Genomic DNA, 27567 nt, shown 5'->3' on the forward strand with positions numbered 1-27567 from the left:
TCTGAGAACTTTGCAGGCAAGATGATCATACCCTCGAAATCACTTCTATCTTTGCTTGCTAGATGCTCGCTCTTTTGCTATGCCTATGCTACGATACCTACCACTTGCTTATCATGCCTCCCATATTGCCATGTTAAACCTCTAACCCACCTTGTCCTAGCAAACCGTTGTTTGGCTATGTTACCACTTTGCTCAGCCCTCTTATAGCGTTGCTAGTTGCAGGTGAAGATTGGAGATCGTTCCTTGTTGGAACTTGTTTATTGTTGGGATATCACCATATTATATTGTTTATCTTAATGCACCTATATACTTGGTAAGGGGTGGAAGGCTTGGCCTTATGCCTGGTGTTTTGTTCCACTCTTGCCGCCCTAGTTTCCGTCATATCAGTGTTATGTTCCCGGATTTTGCGTTCCTTACACGATTGGGTTATAATGGGAACCCCTTGACAATTCTCCTTGAATAAAACTCCTCCAGCATGGCCCAACAATGGTTTACCATTCGCCACCTAGCCTCTTTTTCCCTTGGGTTCCGCGGACTAAAGGCTCATCTTTATTTAAACCCCCGGGCCAGTGCTCCTCTGAGTGTTGGTCCAACCTGTCAGCTGCCGGTGGCCACCAGGGGCAACTCTGGGCTGGCCTACTGGAACCTTGGACAATCCGGTGTTCCCTGAGAACGAGATATGTGCAGCTCCTATCGGGATTTGTCAGAACATTCAGGTGGCTTTGCTGGTTTAGTTTTACAATTGTCGAGATGTCTTGTAACCGGGATGCCGAGTCTGATCGGATTGTCTTGGGAGAAGGAATATCCTTCGTTGACCGTGAGAGCTTGTGATGGGCTAAGTTGGGACTCCCCTGCAGGGATTTGATCTTTCGAAAGCCATGCCTGTGGTTATGGGCAGATAGGAATTTGTTAATGTCCGGTTGTAGATAACCTGAAACTTAACTTAATTAAAACGCACCAACCGCGTGTGTAACCGTGATGGTCTCTTCTCGGCGGAGTCCGGGAAGCGAACACAGTGTTGGAGTAATGCTTGACGTAGGTTGTTCTAGGATCACTTCTTGATCATAGTTGTTCGACCGTGCTTTTGCCTTCTCTTCTCGCTCTCTTTTGCGTATGTTACCCACCATATATGCTAGTCGCTTGCTGCAGCTCCACATCATACCTTTACCTTACCTATAAGCTTAAATAGTCTTTATCGCGAGGGTGTGAGATTGCTGAGTCCCCGTGACTCACAGATTACTTCCCAAACCAGATGTAGGGACCGATGATACCGCTCCAGGTGATGCGATTGAGCTCAAGTGGGAGTTCGATGAAGACTCTCGTCGTTACTACGTGTCTTTCCCAGATGATCAGTAGTGGTGCCCAGTTGGGGGCGATCGGGGACTTTGTCGCATTTGGGGGTTGATCTTTATTTTGGTTCCGTAGTCGGACCTTGAGTGTATTGGATGAATGTAATGACTTATTTATGTATTTGTGTGACGTGGCGAGTGTAAGCCAACTATGTATCTTTTCCCTTATTTATTACATGGGTTGTTGTCAAGATTACCTCACTTGCGACATTGCTTTCAATGCGGTTATGCCTCTAAGTTGTGCTTCAAAACGTGGGAGATATAGCCGCATCGAGGGCGTTACAAAAGGTGAAGGATCAGATAGCTCAAGCTAAGGTGGATTTGGCAGTAGAGAACATCAGGATGGCCACAAAGCGGGCTGAGTTAGAGGCACGGGCTTATCGGCTTATTCTGGATCAGAGTGCGTCAGATGATGTCATGAGAAGAAGGTTCCGGTCTCACCTGCCGCCGGTTTACGAGGGAAGGAACCTCTTTAACATGCCAGGAGCAGGCACCAGCAACCTTCCAGTGGTAAATCGGGTGGAGGCACCTGGAACAGAGGCGCCAGTTCAGCCGCACGCGATAGATCCGCCTCCCCAGAACAATGTCCCATCACAGCATGTCTCAATGCCTCCGGGTCATTACTCTAACCTGTTGGACAACATCGTTGTCGCTGCTTCACGATTGGCAGCTCTCCCGATCTATGGTGATCGAGTAGCAGTTGAAACACGATGGGCTAGGGACCTTCTTCAAATAGCTTTGACTCAACAGCAGGCTTATTCGCACAGCCGCGAGAGGATTCATTCCACCCCCCGCCCAAGTCGGAGCTATAGCAGGCATATTGATGAACCGACCGTATCAAGCAGTGCGAGAAACCGTAACCCGCCGCGAGGTCATAACCCGGCGGGCGGCGGTGCTAATTCCTAGGATGTGGTGGATCACGGTAGAGCACGTCGAGAAGCCGAGTTAGCAGCGCAGTACGGGGCCCGTCAGCTTACTCCGGTTCGTCCAACTACTTCGGTGGAACCAGACGTGGTTTTAAGTTCTTTGGGGGTGTCGTGTCTTACCCCGGCCTTACGTAATGTGCGGCTTCCAAGGACTTCAATGGTCCTCGTAAGGTGCCAAATTACACTGCCGATTTACCCCCCGAGTCATGGGTTGAGAGCTATGAGATGGCAATGGAGATGCTAGACGTGGATGATGCGGCATGTGCTAAGTACTTCACCATGATGCTGGAGGGGACAACTCATACTTGGTTAAAAAGCTTACCAACTAACTCCATTGGATCATGAGCCGAGTTAAAAAGCTGGTTTATCCAGAATTTCAAAGCTACGTGCAAACAGCCCATGTCAATTGTGGACTTAGCCGCCTGTGTTCAAGAAGAGGGGGAGTCTACAACCCATTGGGTGAAGCGGGTATCAGCCATTCTGCATTCATCAGACCGCATCAATGCTGACACGACAATCTTGACATTGGAAGGCAACTGCCGGTTTATGCCTTTGAAGCTGAAGTTGGGAAGGCTCAAGCGTCACTGCAATGACATGGCCATGCTTTGGCAGCTCTAGTTAAGTATGCTGATTCAGATAGTACCAAGGACCCTGAGTCTGAAGATGAAAAGACGGGGAAGGGAAAGAAGAATGGCAGTGCCAAGGGGCAGCAGCATAACCCGGCGGGTCATGGGAACAACGGTAAGCGCAAGGCGGATAACAGCTTGGATTTTGTGGCTAACACCAACACCCAGGATAATGGTCAGTGTCGTAAGGGTAGACCGCCCCATTGGGGTAGAGGTTCAGGTCCCAATCCTAAACGCCTGTTAAATGAACCTTGCCCAAAGCACGGGTCGCGAGAGAGGCCAGCTATACACCTTTGGAAGGATTGTTTCATCATGCGGGAGTTTAAAAATTCAAGTTCTTTCTAGTTCGACCAGGGACCGCACGTCAGTTCAGGAGGCGGTTCTCATGGCCCGGGTTATGGCGGAGGCAGCTCCAGTTCAGGATTTCAAGGCAATCAGGGTAACCAGGGCGGTTACAATCATCAGGGGGGTCAGCAGAAACAACAATTGGGTTATCAGAGCAATCCGAAGCAGTTGAATAGTGGGTAGTACCATGTCTTCACCACTAGTTTGTGTAAGCACGATCAGAAGCTTCATAAAAGGGCAGTAAACTCCGTTGAACCAGTAGTGCCCCGTTATCAGCGCTGGTCTGAACAACCCATTGTGTGGAGTCGAGAGGATCATCCACCCTGGGTTGATAATCCGGGTCATCTGGCATTGGTGGTACCGCCTCAGGTTGGGGGGTACAAGTTCACCAAGGTACTCATGGATGGAGGGAGCAGTATCAATATCCATTATTATGAAACCTTCCATCGCATGGGGTTGACAGATAAGAATCTTAAACCGTCGAACACCATCTTTCATGGTGTGGTGCCTGGTAAATTGGCGTACCCAGTTGGTAAGATAGCTCTAGAGGTTGCTTTTGGAGATGATCATGATTCAAGATCAAAAACATTGACTTGTGAAGTGGTGAAAATGAAGAGCCCATATCATGCCCTATTTGGACGGCCGGCTTATGCTAAGTTCATGGCAAGACCCTATTATGTTTATCTGCAGCTTAAGGTGCCGGGTCATAAGGGGACCATCACAGTCCATGGGAGCCGAAAGATTGCTTTGGAATGTGAAGAAGGTGATGCAGCCTATGCTGAGTCGGTTTGTGCAACAAAGGAGTTGAAGTTTATAAGATAATGTTGATCCGGCAGATATGACTTCTCTCAAAAAACCAACTACAAAGCATGATCCAGCATTGAAGTTTAAATAGGACGAGGAGACTAAGCTGGTTGACATTGTTCCTGGCGATTCATCCTGGCAGTTCAGCAGCAGCGCTAACCTGGATCCGAAATAGGAAAGCGCGCTCATCGAGTTCATACGTGAGAACCTGGACATCTTTGCATGGAAACCTTCTGACATGTTGGGTGTACCGAGGGAACTCGCTGAGCACACTCTCAATATAGATCCTAAGTTTAAACCGGTCAAGAAATTTCTCCGCCGCTTCAATGAAGAAAGGCGCAAGGCTATTGGTGAGGAGGTAGCCCGGCTTTTGGCAGCAGGGTTTATTGTGGAGGTCTTTCACCCTGAGTGGCTAGCTAATCCGGTGCTGGTACTTAAGAATAATGACACTTGGCGTATGTGTGTGGACTACACAGATCTGAACAAGGCCTGTCCAGCTGATCCCTTTGCTCTCCCTCGTATAGATCAAATCACTGATGCTACGGCGGGTTGTGACCGTTTGTGTTTTCTGGATGCTTATTCTGGTTATCATCAGATCAAAATGGCAGTTAAGGACCAGGAGAAGACAACTTTTATAACTCCCTTTGGAGCCTCTGCTATGTATCTATGCCTTTTGGGCTCAATAGTGCCCAGGTGACTTATCAGCGCTGTGTACAGAATTGTCTTCATGACCAGATTGGGCACTTGCTTATGTGGATGATATTGTGGTAAAATCCAGAAAGGGGGAAACATTGATAGATGATTTGAAGGAGACTTTTGATAACCTCTCGGTTTATAAGATGATGCTTAATCCGGCCAAATGTGTCTTTGGTGTACCGACATGCAAGCTCTTGGGTTTCATGGTGTCTAACAGGGGCATTGAAGCTAATCTGGAGAAGATCAAAGCTATTACGTCCCTGGCTAAACCGATGTGTATTAACGATGTTCAGCGTTTGGCGGGTCGTATTGCAGCATTCAGCCAGTTTATCAGTCAGTTAGGGTAGAAAGCCATGCCTTTGTATCAGATGCTGAAGAAGACGAATGAGTTTGTTTGGAGTGAGGCTGCCAATGAAGAGTTTGAGAGTTTAAAGCGGCAGCTAGCTGAGCCGCTTGTCCTTGCTGCTCCTGTTGATAAAGAGCCTTTGGTGTTATATGTGGCTGCTAATGCCCGGGTTGTTAGTGTGGCTATTGTTGTGGAGCGCAAGGAGGCCGGAAAAGAGTATCCGGTTCAACGCCCGGTTTATTATTAGTGAGGTGCTTATTGAGTCCAAGAAGAGGTACCCACATTGGCAGAAGCTGGTGTATGGAGTTTTCATGGCAAGCCGGAAGCTCAAGCATTATTTTTAGGGTCATCCTATCACTGTGGTCAGTTCTTCCCCCTTGGGGATATAATCCAAAACATAGAAGCAACTAGCCGGATTGCTAAATGAGCTATTGAGCTTGGACCTCACGGGTTAAAATATACGCCTCGCACAACAATCATGTCCCAAGCACTTGTGGACTTCATCAATGACTGGACAGAGTTGCAGGCACCATAGGAAAATCCAGACAACACTTATTGGACTATTCAATTTGATGGGTCCAGGCAATTGGAGGGCTCGGGGGCTGGAGTCATATTATCTTCCCCACGATGTTATAAGTTTTGTTATTTTCTCCCTTTAATGTTCCCTTGCACTAACAATGCAGCTGAATATGAAGCCTTGATCCATGGCCTTCGGATGGCTAAGGAGATGAATTTAAGCCGGGTTAAGTGATTTGGTGACTCGGACCTAGTATCTCAACAGGTGTCTGGCACTTGGGATTCCAAGGATCCAATCATGGCGGTGTATCAACGAGAGGTGGACATAATGGCTGGCCATTTCAAGGGTTATCAGGTTGACCATATAGACCGGCGAAAGAATGAAGCGGCGGACGCTTTAATTCGCTTAGGCTCTCAACGTAAACTGGTGCCGCCCAATGTCTTTCTGGATGTGCTACATAATCCGTCGGTCAAGATACCTACAAAGGAGGATTTGGCTGTTCCTGGCCCGGATGCTCAATTGGTGGCAGCTCTTCACATTATCTCGGATTGGACAGTCCCATACCTGGCGTACATGAACCGGGGAGAGTTACCAGAGGATGAAGACTTCGCCAGGCAGATAATCCGACGATCCAAGTCAATGACCATTATCAATGGGGAGTTGCATCATTGCAGTGTAACAGGGGAGTTTCAGCGTTGTGTGTCTCCTCAAGAAGGCTAAGAGATTTTGCGTGAGATCCACGAAGGAGATTGTGGTCACCATGCTGGTTCAAAATCCTAGTAGCTACGGCTTTTCATCACGGCTTCTATTGGTTGACGGCTCATGCTGACGCTGATGATTTGGTAAAGAGGTGTGACGGTTGTCAGAAATTCACTCGCCGCGCTCATGTTCCGGCTCAAGAACTAAGGATGATTCCAATCACTTGGACGTTTGCAACTTGGGGGCTGGATATGGTTGGTCCCTTTAAGAGGTCCAAGGAAAAGAAGACCCACCTATTGGTGGCGGTTGATAAGTTCACCAAGTGGGTAGAGGCAGAGCCAGTCAGTAAGTGTGATGCAGCCACGTCGGTTCAATTCTTCAAAAAGGTGATCTTTTGTTTTGGTTTTCCACACAACATCATACCTGATAATGGTACCAATCTGTCCAAGGGTGCTATGGCAGAATTTTGTCAACGTGAGCACATCCGGCTTGACATATCATCAGTGGCTCACCCCCAATCTAATGGTCAAGCAGAGAGAGCCAATCAAGAGATTTTGAGAGGCATCAAGCCCCGACTTATGGTTTCTCTAAAGCAGATGCTGGGTTGTTGGGTGGAGGAGTTTCCTTCCTTGTTATGGAGTATCAACACCACACCAAAAAGATCTATTGGTTACACGCCTTTTTTCATGGTTTACGGAGCAGAGGCGATTCTCCCTAGTGACATCCGTCATGACTCGCACCGTGTGGCGGCTTGTGTTAAGCTGATAATGAGAAAGCACGTCAGGATTCACTGGACCTGTTAGATGAGGAGCGTGATATTGCAGCGGCTCGTTCAGCGATTTACCAGCAAGATCTGCGATGTTATGACAGCCGCCGGGTTAAAACCAGAACTTTTCAAGAAGGTGATTTGGTGCTCTGGCTCATCCAGGATCAGACTGATATGCACAAGTTGTCCCAACCTTGGGAAGGACCTTTTGTGGTCAGCAAAAATCTGCACAACGAATCATACTACCTTATCGATGTTCGAGAGCACAAAGACTCACGTAAATCGGAGGAGGAGACCCAATGGCTGTGGAATATAGCTCATCTTTGGCCTTACTATACTTGAGCCACAGGCTCTTCTTATGTACATATTTATGACTGTATATATTATGATCAATATAATAAACCGGAACCTCAGCTAAAGCGGGGTCTGTGTTGTTTTTATTATATCATGAGTCGGTACATGGGGGATTCTGTTCATAAAGTGGAGTTTTATTTCCCATTTATCCGGTGTACAAAGCCACATATATCAAAGGAAATCACTCGGGGGCCTGGTCGTATTCGAACCATAGCTACACCTCTTGATTGGCATAAGGCCACTAGGTAATCACTTGGGGGCTTGGTTTTATTTGAACCATAGCTACACCTCTTGATCGGCTTAAGGCCAAAAGGACATCATGTGGGGCCAAAGAGAGTGTTGCCATAGCACAACTCAAACATAGGCACCCACTGAGCACATCTCAAATGTTGCTCGGGGGCTCTTTACTTCTCAAAGAACAAAGAAGCTTACACCCTTGCAATAGGCTATCAAGCCAGGCTTGGAAGCCAGGTTTATTCACCTAAAACCCCGGGTTATCCTGCCTTTTTAAGTAAGCCACTCCGTCCAGGTAATCCTGGTATGACCCGCCGAACGTTTGACAAGTCAATCTCATAGACCCTGAACTTGTCCAAGTTAAAACGACGATTGGTTAATGTGAGGCCCATCTTCAAAGGCTTCGAAAAGTGGTTTAACTCAGTGGCCTGGCAGACCATGAAAAGCCTCAATTTAGGGCCTAGCAGCCCATGAAAATCCTTGCATGTTCTTTTTGTGTTTTTATTTGCTAAGTTTTTTCACCTTTGGTAAGATTCATAATATCTTACGATAAACCGGTGTTCATTGACCCGGGTTGGCTTTCAACGATAAGTTGTCAGTACTTGATAAATTATAATCCCGCGTTTATTCACCCGGGTATGGTTTTGATTACAATTCACCAGTATTATATGTGGATACACCAGTGTTTATTATAACCCAGTACGGTTTATCATAAACTGGCAGAACATGGAAGGAGTTATCAATACTCAAGATTGGGGTTATCACCCTAAATATACAAAAAGTTGGTCAACCAACAGTGTGATTCAATATCACAGGTATCATCTCTTTCATCTTTGATTATTTTCAAAGTACAACCTTAGTTATAAACCCCGGCTATATATTTTGGCATCATGACCCGTCCAGCGGTAAACCGCTAGGACACGTTCAAACTTCTTGTATGCAAGAACAATTGGAATAATATCGCTACGAATTATGCACATAATATATCCTCAAGCATGGCGGATTCACAGTATCAGGCAAAATAATTATGCACGATGGCATAGCAGACCAATTGTTTTGAACTATCCTATTACAAGGCGCTTTAAATGCCCAAAAAGAATAATTGTTTTCAGCAAGTGTGGCAGTACGCAGAAGGCTAAACCAGCCTCCGGATGACGACTCGTCACCAAGCTGAGTGGAAGGCTATGGATCATCCTGCGCTGGTGCATCTTCCTCCTCTCTACCCAGTGGTTGGAAGTCAATGGTTGCCCAATCAATTCCAGTTAATGCTTGGTACACAACTTCATAATTTATAAGGTTTGAGGGATCAACATCAGGGGCATAGGTGTGCTTACGGATGGGTGGAATAAGATCTTCTACATCATGTGTTGGCGCAGGATATCTTTTCTGATCAGAATCTAAACTAGCTGATAATGAGAGAGATCGGTTTCCTCAGCCAATTTGCATGCTAAGGGGCGCATTTCCCTTGTCAACCTTCGAAGGTCGTCATTGTTAAACTCTGAACTGTCTTCCTTTACGCCAGGATAGCCTCTTCCTATATCCGATGGTTCAAGACCCGGTATCCATGCCTTAGCCCGGATTAGGGCAGTCAGCGCACCTGACCTTGCAGCTGATCTTTTTAGCTCGTACAACCAGGCAGGCAACATTGACAGTTTCTCAATGGTTTCCTTTATAAAAGTTGGAGGCGGTTTGTTATGAGCAGCAGTGCACATGGCCAGTTGAACTCCGGAAAATAACTGATCTATCAGAGTATAGGCAGCCTTCAGCTTCATCTGCATGTCAGAGCCCAGAAGGGTAATGCGAGTTCTTGTGTCATTGCAAGCATCAGTAAACCGGTAACTGATTAGATAATGTATATTGAAAAACACTTCAGATGAGGATACTTACCAAACACAGCAGAGGTCATGGCATTTACCTGCCGTTTTAAACCGGTCAGCTCTTCGACCACCGGTTTAAGGGCTACTTCTGCGTCTTTGGCTTTCTGTTGTAGTGCGGTTCTCTCTATGCCCCAATCCTCCCGTTCCTTCTTCAAAGTTTCCTTCAGCTTCTCCATGGCTGCTAAGCCACTGGTCAGTTCCTCTTTGTCTTTGGAGGTTTCTGCTTGCTGGGATTTGATATTTTCTTGGAGGTCCGCGGTTTGGGCTTCCTTTTTGCTCAACTCAGCATATAAAGGAAAGACATATTATGAGATGGCAGTGAATATTTGAAGTACCAAGCACATAACAAGTTATCCACTTTGTACTTGGGGGCTAATGCCTATTTGCTCGATTATCCGTTTTTTTACAAAGTCCGAAGCACAATACATGTATTATTCTTGATAGTTGGGGGCTAATGTACATTTGATCAAAGTAACATCGGTCAAAGTCAGGTTCAGCATGGAAAGATAAACCGGACCTTGGAGACTACACAAACAAAAGTTAAAAGATTACAATGCTATAGTACCGGTTCATCTTAAAAAGGTAAACCGACCCTTGGAGGATAAACATGCAAGGTTGAGATATTACAAAGTCCCGGTTTAGATTGGCATCATAAATCAGCCCTTGGGGGCTACTAGAGTTGGTACTTCAAATTGGACATAAGAGAGAAACAGTTATGTATTACCTCATATCGCTCCTTCATTAGATTCACTAAACCGACTTCGGAGTCACGGTTTGTGTACAGGCGGTTTAAAAAACCAGAATGAAGTTCTTGGGCGTTGAGGTGGGTGTAGCTTGACAAGTCTGTGCTCCATTTGCCTTTGCCCACAGCAGAAAGTTCCTCCTTAGCACTCTGCTTTGATAACACAACAGGATTGCCAGGGGTGGTATGCCAACGCCAGTAATTATAACATCATCTTCCCTGTCACCAGCAGCCTTTACTGGAGTTGACGATTTATCAGCAGCTTTAGCTGGACTTGACGATTTATCATCAGTGCGAACCGGGCTTGTCGGTTTATCAGCATGGCCTGTTGCATCAACTTCTACTTGTTCAGCAACAAAGTCATGATCTTGAGGCGGCGGATCATCGAACATGGCATCAGCATTTGTTCCTTCGGGTTCTGGAGTTCTTTCCAGTTAAATAACCACATTGTCATCAGATGGTTTATCTACCCGAGCTTTCTTGCTGAGTCTGGCCTTGGCTCTGAAAATAAAAGATATAAAAGGTTAGTATAATACGTAAGTATAAAGCGTCAAAGGATTAAGTTTAAAGTGTTTACCCAGGAACAGTTTTAAGAGGAGGGAGTTGTGTGGCCGTTAACTCGCCAAACAATGAATCAGGCGTTCTCTGATAATTTGAATCGGATGGATTAAGAGGTTGTCGGAAATAACCCGCCTTGCGATAAGAAGTATCGGAAGTGGGTGAGACCTCAGATCGACGTTTCCGAACCGGAGTGTTCGGTAAACCGGCTGAACTGACTACTTGGCCGTTGTGCCGTGTTGTGCGGCGAGCTTCGTGTTGCTGCTTCTTCAAAACAAAGTGTGGGTCCAAGTGATCTAGGGGGTGAGAAAATCTTAATTTCCAGATTGCTTGACGGATTTTTTGTGTTGGCAGAGGGTCTGAACCAGAGGAAAGGATAACTACCTCTGCGTCATCAGCTTGGCTGCCTTCAGTGTCATCCTGATAATAATCATTGTCAATGAGGTTTATGAAAAATGAACCAAGAGAGTCAAGTTCTACCTCTGCATCCGGATCATCAAGGTCATCATTGAGGTTTAACCCGGTGGATTCAGCTGCCTTTTTCTTTGCAGGCTTCTTAACAACCTTCATCTTAGGTCGAGGGGTCTTGGCCGGTTTATCATGTGGCTTCTTCTTCCAAAATGAGTCATCACCCTATTAAAAGATTGACAGAGGATATAAAGATTACATAGTTAAGAATATCAAGTACAAGCAAGAGTGAGGCAAGTCTTACAGGTGGCGGTTTATTGGAAGCGCAGAAGGGATTAAGCCCTGTTTTGCGGCAGACAGCCACAACTTTATCCAACATCTTTTTAACAGCTTCTGTAACTTCAGCCTCTGTTAGCTGAATATCAATATGTCTTTGATGATCTTTTGAGTCCCCTGTGTACTCACACATTAAACAGGGGCGACGGCTTAATGGTAAAATACTCCAAGATATCCAGCAACAAGAAAAATCAACTCCTATTAAACCGTTAGCCATAAAAGCTCTGAGCTTGGCGAGTTGTGGTGCATATGTGGCCCGTTCTTTTGCAGTCAGCCGTTGCGGAAGTGGATGTGTATTGGTAAGCCGGTGAGCATGATAACACAGCAGAGGGGTTTCATCATCAGGGGAAGTGTCCTTATAGTAGAACCAAGTCTGTTCTAGTCTTTAGGATGACTATGAAGTTTGGCATGAGGAAAGCTGACATCCTTCCTTTTATGAATGTAAAGGCCACCAAGTTCGGTGTTGGGCCGTCTACAAATTCATTACGACGGTTCAAGTAGAAAAAATCCCTAAACAACTCAACGGTTGGCTCTTCTTGCACATAGGCCTCATAGAACACTTGAAAGTGGAAAATATTGGACACAGAGTTAGGTCCAATATCTTGAGGGTGGATCCGGAAGCTGGTAAACACATCACCAAAGAACTTGGATCCGGGCGGTTTAAAACCATGGCTCATATGATCAACAAATACTACCACCTCGCCATCCTTGGGGGAAGGAGGATTTTCTGGAACGGGAACTCGCCAGTGGATTTCGCTTTGTTTTGGTAAAGTGCCAGTTCTGACGCATCCATATAGTTGCTCTTTAGTAACCCGGAAGGGACCCAGTTACAGGCATAAAATTGTTTGGCCATTTCAGATGAAAAGCTGGAAAAAGATCAAATGCCGGTTTAAGGTTCATGATAGGCAAGCGTAAAGCGTATCAGATTAAGGGAAAGGTATTCAAGCATGCAAGATTGTTAAACCGGGGGTGGATGCTATTATAAATGGTAAAGCGATTGGCAGTTTACAAGGGGACTAATGGCATATGGCAGATTATTTTCTAAAGGATAAATCGCCCACGCAGACAATGTAAGTACAGATCTAAAGCAAAAAATAACTAAGTGAGGAAAAACAAGTTTCACAGTTTTACATTGGAATTTTGGATCTACCACATGTCAGGAAAAGGAAAATAAGTCTGGACCTAAAAAACCAGTACAGATGAGTTCATCAGTTCTAAGGAGGCCTTTGTACAAGAAAAGGGGATCTACTAGCATCTGAAATGGATACGAAATAGCTACCACGTGAGTTCCCTACTTCTTTTAGATGAAAAGAAGATGCAGTGGAGAAACTACGAAGAATCCGTAAGGAACAGCGAAGAACACAGAAGAACTTGCAAACGCTAGTGGATCTACAGAGGAAGGGAAGAGGAACTTACTGAAGCTATTGAAGCAGCGGAAGCGTGCCATGTTTTTCTGGAACAATCAGGTTTATGCAGCGACCCGAGGTGAAGATTAGGGCGCACTAGTGCAGAACCGGGTAATAGCACCGGTTCGTAATGCCCTTTAGTGCCGGTTTCGTAACCGGCGCTAAAGTGTAGGCACTAAAGGCCCCCCCCTTTAGTACCGGTTCAGCACGAACCAGTGCTAAAGGGCAACCACATGGCACGAGCCAGCTTCGGGGGTAGGGAGCCCTTTAGTACCGGTTTGGGTCACCAACCGGTATTAAAAGATTGGGGGAGTTTTGGGTTTATGATTTCTTTTTCATTTAATTTTGTGTTTTTGCATTTAATTCTTTTTCGTTTGCTGGTATTTTTACGATACTACATATTGTACACGTTATGCATATATATAAATAGAATTTCTAGTATAACCGATCATAATATATATATATATATATCATCGAATGTGTCACAACCAGCATTAATTAATTCACACACATATACACACATGTATATATATATATATATATATAATTTCTCCTAATTGGTGCCTTCGGAGCTAGTGACATTAGCCTAATTGGTGCCTGCGTAGCACGATAACAATTGGAAGTGGTTCATGGGGGCGGTAGCGGGTAATAGTATTCTCCTTTGGGATCTATGACCTAGTTGAGCAAAAATCCCGCTATTTCCTCTTGAATTGCTTCTATGCGGTCCTCTATTAGGAGATTCTCCCGCACCTCTTTGAACTGTTAAGAAGGAGATCAATATGCATGTGTATTAGTTGTGTGACTAGATATCGATAATGGTGTAAAAATTGTGAATAGTGTTATGACAAACGTACCCACTCCTGTCTTTGAGATTTTCTCCTTTCGGACGACATCATGCGAATGTTCTGGCAAACATAGTATGCACACAGATGAGGGTCGACGACGGGACCCGGGGCCGGGTTCCTCACCAAGCGTCGCGCCCCTGAAGGTAGCACCTCCCAGTGCCAGCCCGCCGGAGCCAAGTCCCGAACATGGGTCCCTTGAAGCAGGACGTCGTCGTGAACGGGTCGACGGTGAGGATTTGGGTCGGGCATCGTCGACAACAAATACTATATGCCGCAAAAGTAAAGTAACATTTTTTAAATGATGGATTGTGATTTCATATATGCAAATTCTAAATTTTATAACTAAAACTAACATTTCTAATATTTCTATAACTAAAACTAACATTTCTAATATTTCTATAACTAAAAAACATTTCTATATAACTAACATTTCTAATATAACTAACATTTCTATATAACTAACATTACAAATATTTCTATATAACTAACATTTCTATAACTAAAACTAACATTTCTAATAATTCTATAATTAAAAAACAGAAAGATTGCCGGCCGGGTGTGTGTGTGTGTGTGTGTGTGTGTGTGTGTGTGGCGGCCGGGTATGTTTTTTAATTTTATAATTAAAAAACAGAAAGAAACTGACAATTTTTTTGAAGTGTTTTCTTATATAGAACCCACCTTTAGTACCGGTTGGAGCCAACAGCCGGTACTAAAGGTCTGTTTTGGCCAGGCCAAGCGGCGGGAACTACACCCCCTTTAGTACCGGGTCATGGCACCAACCGGTACTAAAGGCCCTCTCTTTAGTACCGGTTGGAGCCACGACCCGGTACTAAAGGGTGTGCGCTGCCAGACGAAGGGCGCAGAAGTTTAGTCCCACCTCGCTAGCCGAGGGGCACTCGCACCTCCTTATAAGCCCCGCCGTCGCTGCTGTCTCGAGCTCCTCTCTTAAGCAGGCCTTCTAGGCCTACCTCTGCTGGGATGCCCTATTGGGCTAGTGGGCCTGCGTCCTGGCCCAACCAGAATTTGGGTTTCTAGTCGTATGCAGGCCGCTGTGGCCTAGTTGGTGGGATTTTTTTCTTATTTTTTGCTTTATTTATTATTGAGTTGTTTTTTGCTGTATTTAGAGTTTCTTTGTGAATATTTTTGCTTTAGGTACAAAAAATTACAAACTTTCTGTTAGTACCGGTAGTTTACAAATTTGAATAGTTTAAATTTTGAATTATTTGAAATTTGTGTGAATCAATAGTTTGTGAATAACTTAACTTTGAAAATATATTTTTCAGTGATTCTTTTTTCTTATGTTTAGTATTAGTGTGTTTTATCATTATATTCAATTTGGTAATGCTTAGGTTATTTAAAAAATGAAATGCCTTTTGTAACAGATGAGTTTTTGTCCGAAACCCTGATACTTCGAAAGAGATTGTCCATTTTGTACATGAAGTGCATCCAGTTTTTGCGGTAACCCTCTCTACTTTTTTGCACATGCTATGTGGGTGAAATTATGATACCATGCCAACTTTCATCCTTTTCTGAGTTCATTTGAAATGCTTTTCAATTTCAGGGTCATTTAGCTGAAAAAATTAGTAAAGGCATGAAAGAATTTGTTTGCACATAAAATTTCTTCGCATTTCAAATGCCAAAACACATAACTACCCTAACTATTACAGAGGTTCCCTCCTGGGTGTGAAACACAGAAGAAAGTGATGATAGTGAAGCCGATCACATCCCAGATCTTTGGGTGTGAAACTTTTTCTTCGCGTGTGTCCCTTTGCGCCGTAACCATGGAAAATCTTCATCATTTAATGGGATGCTCGGGTCAATATTCACTGTGAATGGAGCAATTTCATCAAACTTTTCATAATCTTCTGACATGTCTGTCTTGTCATCCACTCCCATGATGTTTCTCTTCCCAGAAAGGACTATGTGCCGCTTTGGCTCATCGTACGATGCATTCGCTTCCTTATCTTTTCTTTTTTTCGGCTTGGTAGACATGTCCTTCACATAGAAAACCTGTGCCACATCATTGGCTAGGACGGATGGTTTGTCTACATACGCAAGATTGTTGAGATCCACTGTTGTCATTCCGTACTGCGGGTCTTCCGTTACCCCGCCTTGTGTCATATTGACCCATTTGCACCGAAACAAAGGGACCTTCAAATCACGTCGATAGTCAAGTTCCCATATGTCTTGTATATAACCATAATTTGTTTCCTTTCTCGTCTTGGTTTCTGCATCAAAGCGGACACCACTATTTTGGTTGGTGCTCTTCTTATCTTGGGTGATCGTGTAAAATGTATTACAATTTGTCTCGTACCCTTTGAAAGTCATTATATTCGAAGATGGTAACTGGGACAGCAAGTACATGTCATCTTCAATAGAGGTGTCATCCATGGTACGTGTCTGCAACCAGCTGGCCAAACTCCTGTTTTGTTCACGTGTAATCCAGTCATCAGACCGCTCCGGGTATTTGGAGCGTAGCAAATTCTTGTGTTCATCCATATACGGAGCCACCAAGGCAGAATTCTGTAGAACTGTGTAGTGTGCTTCAGTGAGAGAATGTCCGTCCATACATATTATTTGTTCCCCTCCTAGCGTGCCTTTTCCATCCAGTCTGCCCTTATGCCGCGATTCAGGAACACCAATCGGCTTAAGGTCAGGAATAAAGTCAATACAAAACTCAATGACATCCTCATTTTCATGGCCCTTGGACATGCTTCCTTCTGGCCTAGCACGGTTATGAACATATTTCTGTAAGACTCCCATGAACCTCTCAAAGGGGAACATATTGTGTTGAAATACAGGACCCAAAACGTTAATCTCTTCACATAGGTGAACTAGGACGTGCGTCATGATGTGGAAGAAGGATGGTGGGAACACCAACTCGAAACTGACAAGACATTGCACCAAATCATTCTCTAACCTTGGTATGATTTATGGATCGATTACCTTCTAAGAGATTGCATTGAGGAATGCACATAGCTTCACAATGGCTAATCGAACGTTTTTCGGTAGAAGCCCCCTCAATGCAACCGGAAGCAGTTGTGTCATAATCACATGGAAGTCATGAGACTTTAGGTTCTGGAACTTTTTCTCTGTCATGTTTATTATTCCCTTTATATTCGACGAGAAGCCAGACGGTACCTTAATACTAAGCAGGCATTCAAAGAAGATTTCCTTCTCTTCTTTGGTAAGAGCGTAGCTTGCATGACCCTGATGTATGCCGTCTTTTTCATGCATATGTTGCTGGTCCTCCCATGCCTCAGGTGTATCTTTTGTCTTCCCATACACGCCCAAGAAGCCAAGCAGGGTCACACAAAGATTATTCGTCACGTGCATCACGTCGGTTGCGGAGCGGACCTCTAGGTCTTTCCAATAGGGCAGGTCCCAAAATATAGATTTCTTCTTCCACATGGGTGCGCGTCCGTCAGCGTCATTCGGAACAGGTTGTCCACCAGGACCCTTTCAAAAGACCACCTTCAAATCCTTGACCATATCATGTACATCAGCACCAGTACGGTGGTGAGGCTTTGTCCAGTGATCCGCCTCACCTTTGAAATTCTTGCCTTTCTTTCTTACGGGATGCCTGCTTGGAAGAAATCAACGATGTCCCAGGTACACATTCTTCTTACATTTAGCCAAATATATATTGTCGGTATCGTCCAAACAGTGCGTGCATGCGCAGTATCCCTTGTTTGTCTGTCCTGAAAGGTTACAGAGAGCAGGCCAATCATTGATGGTCACGAACAGCAACGCCTTTAGGTCAAATTCTTCCCCCATGTGCTCATCCCACGCACGTACACATGTTCCATTCCACAGTTGTAAGAGTTCTTCAACTAATGGCCTTAGGTACACATCAATGTCGTTGCCGGGTTGCTTAAGGCGTTGGATGAGCTCTGGCATCATAATGAACTTCCGCTTCATACACAACCAAGGAGGAAGGTTATACAAACATAGAGTCACAGGCCAGGTGCTATGATTGCTGCTCTGCTCCCCAAAAGGATTAATGCCATCTGCGCTTAGACCAAACCATACATTCCTTGCGTCATCTGCAAACTCCTTCTCGTACTTTCTTTCGATTTTTCTCCACTACGACCCGTCAGCGGGTACTCTCAACTTTACGTCCTTCTTACGGTCTTCTCTGTGCCATCGCATCGCCTTGGCATGCTCTTTGTTTTGGAACAAATATTTCAACCCTGTTATTATAGGAGCATACCACATCACCTTGGCAGGAATGTTCTTCCTGGGCGCTCGCCCTCGACATCACCAGGGTCATCATGGCTGATCTTATAGCGCAATGTACCACATACTGGGCAAGCATTCAAATCCTCGTACTCACCGCGGTAGAGGATGCAATCATTAGGGCATGCATGTATCTTCTGCACCTCTAACCCTAGAGGGCAGACAACCTTCTTTGCTTCGTACGTACTCTCGGGCAATTCCTTGTCCTTTGGAAGCATATTCTTTATCATTAACAGCAACTTTCCAAATCCCTTGTCAGATACACCATTATCTGCCTTCCATTGTAGCAATTCCAGTGTGGTGCCCAGCTTTTTCTTGTCACCTACGCAATTCGGGTACAACAATTTTTTGTGATCCTCTAACATGCGCTGCAACTTCTTCTTCTCCAAATCACTTGCGCAGTTTATCTTCGCATCGGCAATGGCCCGACCTAGATCATCAACGGGCTCATCTGATGCCTCTTCTTCAGCTTCTTCCCGCATTGCCAGCTCAGCTTCTTCCCGCATTACCGGCTTAGCTTCTTCCCTCATTGTTGTATCATCGTATTCAGGGAACCCATGGCCAGGATAGCTATCGTCGTCCTCTTCTTCTTCATTGTCTTCCATCATAACCCCTCTTTCTCCATGCTTGGTCCAAACATTATAGTGGGGCATGAAACTGGACTCAAACAGGTGGACGTGAATGGTTCTTGACGTAGAGTAATTGTGACCATTCTTACAGCCAGCACATGGACAAGGCATAAAACCATCCGCCCGCTTGTTTGCCTCAGCCGCAAGCACAAAAGTACGCATGCCATTAATGAACTTGGGAGAGCATCGGCCATCGTACATCCATTGCCGGCTCATCTTCAATACACAACACCGAAAACACCAACTTAATACAATACATAAAGTTCATACATAAAGATCATACAACACTTAAATGCAACAAACAAATAACTCTCTAGCTAAAGAATTTAAATGGAACAACAAATGCGATCAAGATTGCAACTAAGGTAACAATTGATCCAACAACATAATGATACCAAGCCTCACTATGAATGGCATATTTTCTAATCTTTCTAATCTTCAAGAGCATTTTCTCCATCTTAATCTTGTGATCATCGACGACATCGGCAACATGCAACTCCAATTCCATCTTCTCCCCCTCAATTCTTTTCAATTTTTCCTTCAAATCCTCGTTTTCTCTTTCAATTAAATTTAACCTCTCAACAATAGGGTCGGTTGGAATTTCCGATTCAACTACCTCCTACATACAAATATCTATGTCAACTTGATGGGCATAATTTGTCATAAACACGAAATGCAATGAATAGTTTTAAAAGAGAATATACCACATCCGAATCATTACCCGGACGAGAGCCGACGGGGACGGATATCAAAACCATGGCACTATGTATAATAAACAACGTATGGCTAAGATAATTATACGAGTAACTATATATCCAAATAACACAAACATCAATTTTTGAAATAAAACTTCATGAACAAGAGGCTCACCACGAGGTGGTGCCGGCGACGGGACGTTGCAAGCGATCTACGGTGGTTACGACGGAGATTTAGAAGGTACTAAGTAAACCACACCTACATATGCAAACTAAGTGTCATTTTTGACCTCAAATTGCATATAAATCAAATACTAGCACATATATATAATTCCTCCCAAATTACTAAACTCAAAAATCAATCACTATATAAAGCATTGCACGAGCTAATCTAGCAATGAGAGATGAAAGGACAAAGTTGCTAACCTTTGTGATCATTTGAATGGATGGGGGCCTTCAAATCTTGACAAATTTTGGGCAAAATGTGTGATGAGCTTGAGAGGAAGAGGGAAAAGAACAGAGAGGAGAGGGGAAAGGGGAAGAACAGAGCGAGCTCGGGTGGACGTAGGGTCTATGTAGGACGACCTTTAGTACCGGTTCGTGATACGACCCGGTACTAAAGGTGCTGGAGGGGCCCCGGATAGACAACATCCTGCCACCACTCACTTTAGTACCGGTTCGTGGCACGAACCGGTGCTAAAGGTTCGCCACGAACCGGTAATAATGAGAGTGGACGGCTAGCCGTTGGAACCGGCACTAATGCACGCATTAGTGCCGGCTCAAATTCAAACCGGCACTAATGTGCTTCACGTTTGACCCTTTTTCTACTAGTGGCGGAGCTTGACGATGGCGGCTACGCGTACGGGTCAGGTCGGCGCGAGGAAGAAGCAAGGAGGCAAGAGGGAAAAAATGAAAAGGACCCCCTCGGTCTTATTTATAAGGTGAAAGGATAAGTGACAGGAGCGAAAATCGAGGAGCCCAATGGTTGGATATGTGACAGAGCGGTCGCCTCGATTATCGAAGGCTCATTAATGAAGGTGAGGTATATTCAATTTTTAATAACAGGTGACTTCATGGCGGTTTATTATGAACCTGGAAGATGACGTCATGGTAGCTTACAAGATTTATGCAAAGGTGCGGAAGGAGGAATTTTTCTAAGTGTTAAAGATTGACATGAACAAGTTCAAATCCATCTGGGGCCTAATGTTGGAGATATTACTACTAGGTATAAACCGTCCATGAGGGGCCGGGTTATGCCCACAATGAGTTAGTCATGTTTGAAGCCCATGAAGACGAGAAGTATGGCACTTTATAGAGGAGATCTAATATGAAGGCCTAGGGCCCAAAGGAGGATTAGGGCCCGTAGACATAAACTGCCATATGATATGTAACTTATATTGTAAGGCATGGAAAGGTAGCAACCGAGATGGACACGTGTATGAACCGGCCTCGGGATTCTATAAACCGCCGGGCGTCGACCTGAATATATAAAGGGACGACCCGGTGGCAGTTTAGGAACAACAAACAATAACTCGAGAGCCAGGCAAAGCGGATTCGGTCCCTGGTCATCGAAACCCTAGCAATTCCATCATAACTGGACGTAGGCTTTTACCTTCATTGTAAGGGGCTGAACTAGTATAATCCCTTGCGTCCCTTGTCCGCTTTAACCCCTTTAAGCTAACCCGTCGCGATGGCTCCACGACTAAGTCCTTTCACTAGGACATCTGCCATGACAATTCCACGACAGGTTGCGAGTAGTTGTTATTTGTGTGCAGGTGCTATTTACGTTGTGTTTCTTGGTTCTCCTACTGGTTCGATAACCTTGATTTCATATCTGAGTGATGTACCTACCACTGTTGTGCTGCATCATCCCTTCCTCTTTGGGGAAATACCAATGTAGCTTCAAGCGACATTAATGATGATGATCCATTTATTGATCCCAGAGCATTTATTGAACCCGACGATCCAGATTATTATTAGGTATTCAATTTTTTATGTTGTACTTGATTTATATAGTTACTTGTATGATTGCATGATTTATATAGTTACTTGTTTAATTTTCTTATTTGTATGATTGTTTCTTATACATAGTGCCATGGTCTTGATGTCCGTCCCCGTCGGCCATCGCCTACTTTATGATTCAGATGTGGTAAATTCTCTTTTATAAATATTTGTTGCATTTGGCATTTATGAAAATTATGGCCATCAAGTTGACAAAGAGATATTTTAATCTAGGAGGTATGTGAACCGGAATTTGAAACCGACCATCTGGTCGAGAAGTTAAATTTAGTTGAAAAAGAAAATGAGTATTTGAAAGAAAAAATAAAATAATTGAAGAAGAGAAGAGGACATTGGAGTTGTATGTTGCTGATGTCGTCGATGATAACAAGATGAAGATGAATGCAATGCTCTTGAAGATGTATGCAATGCGCCTGAAGATGTATGCAATGCGCCTGAAGCTTAAGAAGATTAGAAAATATGCCATTGATAATGAGGCTTGGTATCATTATGTCGTTGGATAAATTGTTACCTTAGTTGTGATCTTCATCACATTTGTTGTGATGAGGGTAAGTTTTCTCTAGTGTTTTGCTTTACAAATGCATACTTAGATTATTTTCCTCCTAAATGGCATAATTACCTAAGTTAGATAAAAAAATGAGCTTTACTTACGTAAGTTGGCTAAAAAATGGCATCATCACCTTGGTTACCACAAAAATGACCTATACTTACCTTACTTTTCTCCAAATTGACATAATAAGCTTAGTTGACCTATACTTTACCAAGGATAGCCACAAAATGACCTATACTTAGCATTTTTTCCTCCTAAATGACTTAATATGCTTAGTTAGCTAAAAATGGCACAACTACCTAGGATAGCTCAATAATGATCTATACTTAGCTTACCTAGTTCTTTTATGACATAATTAGCTTACCTAGGTCAAAAATGGCATAACTACCTAGGTTAGCTCAAAAATGACCTATACTTAGCTTCTTCAGTTCATTTATGACATACTTAACATACTTAGGTCAAAATGGCATGATAATCTTTGTTACCTCCAAAATGACATAGACTTAGCTTATTTTCCATGAAAATGACATAATAACCTTACTAAGCTCCAAAATGACATATTTACCTAGCTTACTGTAAAATGACCTACACTTATCATTTTTACCTAGCTTAGCTAAAAAATGGCATTTCTACCTACCTTAGTTAGAAGAAGTATATAAAGAAGAGGAGAGGAGAAAAAGAAAGAAAAGAAAAATTCTTCTTCTTCTTCTAGTTAGTCATCTTCTTCTAGTCGTATTCTTCTTCTAACTTTCTTCTTTCTCAATTTGCATATATTGCTTTTGATGAGGAAGCTTGTGTTGATGGAGTCTACTATTCTCCTTGTGCTTCCTTTTTGTTTTGATTTTGTAGGATGAACAATGTGAAACTTGCTACCTATATATGTATGTATGGATGAAACCATTGTATGCTTGTTGTTGGATATGTTGGCTAGCTATATAACTTGCATATGGACTTTTGATTTGGTATGTATATGTGTTGGATGCTCATATCCATATGTTCGGGATATGATTTGGTATGTATATGTGTTGTTATGCTTGTTGAAAGTATTCTCAAACGTGTGTGTATATATATATGTGAAATTGCATGAATTTAAGAAAAAACAGAAAAACAGGGGATGTATAGGCTCTTTGCCGTTTGCTGGCAGACGACAAAGAGCACTGCCATTAGCCAGCAGATGGCAAAGCTGCCACATGGCAGCTACCTGTGCAACCTGGGGTGCACTGGGCTGGCCTATTTGGCCACTTTGTCATCTGCTGGTAGACGGCAAAGACCTTGGCAGCTACCTGTGGGCGGTTGGGCTGCCATATTTGTGTACTTTGTCGTCCGTTGCCAGACGACAAAGATGCAAATGTCTTTGCCGTCTGCCAGCACTCGGCAAAGCACGCCGTCAACCCCCTAATGAACCTAACCTGGCATGTGTGCCATCCAGGCTCTTTGCCGTCAGCTGGTGGATCGCAAAGACCATTTCATCGCCCTATGTCATAGCTTATTCAGTCGGACATGTTGCCGTCTGCTGGCTGACGGCAAAGGCCTTTGCCATCCGCTAGGCATGCCTTTGCCATCAGCCATGGCAGACGGCAAAGTGCCTGATTCATGTAGTGCATGGTGGTCTCTCATGGAAAAACTGGGTTTAAGGGATGTTTGGATGCACAAGTAATATCTCTACTTGGTGCGAAAGATTTGGCTAGCAAGGGGCGAGAAGCAAGATCAGCATGTTGGGGGATCCATAATAATATAACTTCTATTTGGATATAAAGAAACATAACCCATTACATTGTCATCCTTGTCCAACATCAACCTCTTAGCATATAATATTTTAGTGAGTGCTCAAAATCACAAAAGATGTCTAAGATAGTATATTTATATGTGAGACCAAAACTATGCTTGTCAGCTAACAACAAGTTTCATGCGACATAATTCTTATATGTGAAGTCGTCACTACCCATAACATCATTATATAATCTTTTTATTCTTTTATTCTTTATTTTTTTCTCATAATCATAGCAAGAAAGCAAAGCCCTCAACTCGAAACTAATCTTTATTATATATTGCTACTTCTTGAGCTTGCGTTGGTTTTTCCTTTGAAGAGGAAAGGGTGATGCATCACAGTAGAGATAAGTATTTCCCTCAGTTAAGAACCAAGGTATCAATCCAGTAGGAGAAACACACAAGTCCCCAATAGATGCACCTACACAAACAATCAAACACTTGCACCCAACGTGGTAAAGGGGTTGTCAATCCCTTCACAGTAAATTGCAAAGGTGAGATCTGATACAGATAGACAAAACTAAATAAAACATAAAATATTTTTGGATTTTTGGGTTTATAGATCTAAAAATAAAAGATTGCAAAATAGTAGATCGGAAAGAAAATATGATGGAAAATAGACCCGGGGGCCATAGGTTTCACTAGAGGCTTCTCTCTTGAAGGCAAATAATATGTTGGGTGGACAAATTACTGTCGAGCAATTGCTAAAAAAGCAAAAGATATGACGATGTCCAGGGCAATGATTATGCATATAGGCATCACCTTCGTGTCAAGTAGACCGACTTGTTGGGGATCGTAGCAGAAATTCAAAAAAAATCCTACGTGTCACCAAGGTCAATCTATGGAGAGACTAGCAACGAGAGAGAGGAGTGCATCTACATACCCTTGTAGATCGCTAAGCGGAAGCGTTCAAGAGAACGGGGTTGATGGAGTCGTACTCGTCGTGATCCAAATCACCGACGATCCTAGCGCCCAACGGACGGCACCTCCGTGTTAAACACACGTACGAAGCGGAGACGTCTACTCCTTCTTGATCCAGCAAGGGGGGAGGATAAGTTGATGGAGATCCAGCAGCACGACGGCGTGGTGGTGGAAGTAGCGGGATCCCGGCAGGGCTTCGCCAAGCAAAAGCGGGGAGGAAGAGGTGTCACGGGAGGGAGGGAGGCGCCAGGGCTTCAGGTGTGGCTGCCCTCCCTCCCCTCCACTATATATAGGGGCACAGGGGGGCACCGACCCCTTGTAGATCCCATCTATGGAGGGGGGTGGCAGCCCTAGGGGTGGCTTGGCCTCCAAGCCAAGTGGAGGCGCCCCCACCCCTTAGGGTTTCCAACCCTAGGCACATGGGAGGCCCAAGGAGGGGCGCACCAGCCCACCAGGGGCTGGTTCCCATGCCCTTCATCCCATGGGGCCCTCCGGAATAGGTGGCCCCACCCGATGGACCCCTGGTGTCACATCCCTAGCTTCTGGCATTGCACTAGGATAACTTCATGTGTGCATCATGTTTAAGCTTTGAAAGAAACTTGAAATGGGGATTGTCTAAACCCTAACATTAAAGGAATTCACTAGGTTCAACCAAAATATTTCCAGTAAATCCAAATGGCTTTAAAAAATGTTCATCATTCTTGGAAAAAGCTGGAAACAGTAACCAGAGGTGATGCACATTTTTGCATGACATATTTGGGCTCTGGATTAAATCATATGTTATTTGAATTTGGGCATTTAAATGCTAGTAAATATTTTAAATGCCCAAGTAATCCTAAACTGAAATGTTCATGTTGGGTATATTCTGTACAGTGGGCATGTTCAGTTTGGTGATTTTTGAAAGGGTCTAGGTATTTTTAGAAAAGCCACAAAGATTACAGAAAAATAGAAAAGAAAAATAAAGAGAGAGAGAGAGAGAAACCCACCTGGGCCTCACCTGTGCTGGCCTAGCCCACCTGGCTTGTGCCAGTCGTCACCCACCACTAGTAGAAAAAGGGCCTTTAGTCCCGGTTCGTAAGGGCCTTTAGTCCTGGTTCTTGAACCGGGACTAAAGGGTCGGTACTAATGCCCTGACCCTTTAGTCCCGGTTCAAACCAGAACCGGGACTAAAGGCCCACCACGTGGCCGGTCCCCCTTTAGGCCCGGTTGGTAACACCAACCGGTACTAAAGGAAATTTTCTGATTTTTTTTTGAATTTTTTTGAATTTTCTTTATTTTCAAATTTCTGAATTATTTTAACCTCTAATCTCTAATCACCCCTCATCACTGCTCAATTTAATCTCTAATCACCCCTCGTCACTGCTCAATTTAATCTCTAATCACCCCTCATCATTCCAAATCATCTAACTTCCCGGACGGTCACCCATCCTCCCACTCCCTTTAGTCCCGGTTGGTAACACCAACCGGTACTAAAGGAAATTTTCTGATTTTTTTTTGAATTTTTTTGAATTTTCTTTATTTTCAAATTTCTGAATTATTTTAACCTCTAATCTCTAATCACCCCTCATCACTGCTCAATTTAATCTCTAATCACCCCTCGTCACTGCTCAATTTAATCTCTAATCACCCCTCATCATTCCAAATCATCTAACTTCCCGGACGGTCACCCATCCTCCCACTCCCCCAGCCTGAGCACGCTTAACTTCCGGGTTCTATTCTCCCTCGTTTCCAAGTCTGCACTCGTTGTTTTCCTGACAATAGTAAGATGTCAATCCTATTAACCCTCAGGAGTTTAGCCTGAGCATGAGGTCGCACATTTCACTGTTTTAGTTTGAAACTGTTGTTCTAAAAAACAATAAATTTTTAGTGACACTAATATTTCTTGAATAAGTAGTTTGACCATTGTTTGACCACAGTTTGATAATAGTTTGACCAGATTTGACCAAAATTCAAAAAAACTGAAATAATTATTTAATAACACTAATATTCTTGAATAATTATTTAGTAACACTAATACTTCTTGAATAAGTAGTTTGACCATAGATTGACCAGATTTACTGAAAATTTAAAAAAACTGAAATTTGAGCATAACTTTCTTTCCTTTTGGAATTTGAGGATTCTACAAATTTGCAAATAGGCCGTAGGCAGTCTCCATCGGATGTATCTTTTCGAGTAGATGATTTTTCATATAAAAAACTTTTTAATCCGAGTTCGTATGCAAAAGTTATGCCCATTATACAAATTCCAGAGAGATTTTGTAAATAAAGTTGAAATTCATATTTGTAAATTTTCCCAGCAACTAGGCCACATATCACATGGGAAACGTATTTTCTTTTTGACATTTCCATCATTTTCTTTTGCTTTTTCTAAAACTGAAAAGGCGGTCCACAAGGGGGACAGTTTGAAAATGGGACCTTTAGTACCGGTTTGTGCCATGAACCGGTACTAATGCCTCAAAGCCCATTAGTCCCGGTTGGTGACACCAACCGGGACTAAAGGTCTAACCTTTAGTACCGGTTGGTGCCACCAACCGGTACTAATGGGCATCGCACCCTTTAGTCCTGGTTCGTCGCACGAACTGGGACTAAAGGGCCCAGGTGAATCGGGACTAATGCCTTAGCCGCACGAACCGGGATAAATGCACCCATTGGTCTAGAACTGGGACTAATGGGCTTACCCGGCCTGGACCAAAGCCCCCTTTTCTACTAGTGCACCTCTGTCAGCAGGCAGAGGCGTGTCGCCGGCGCGCGCACCCGCGGCCACCTCCTGCTTCCACCTCCTGCTGCCTCCCCGTCCCCATTCGAGCGCCACGAAGACGCCCAGCACCCCCCCGCACCTCTCCCCTCTCTCCCCCTTCTCTCCCTCCCCCTCTCCCGTGATGGCCGAGCGCCATCCTCGCCGCCGTTCACCGTA

Source organism: Triticum dicoccoides, chromosome 2A (genome assembly GCF_002162155.2).
Source record: "Triticum dicoccoides isolate Atlit2015 ecotype Zavitan chromosome 2A, WEW_v2.0, whole genome shotgun sequence".
Lineage (NCBI taxonomy): Eukaryota > Viridiplantae > Streptophyta > Magnoliopsida > Poales > Poaceae > Triticum > Triticum dicoccoides.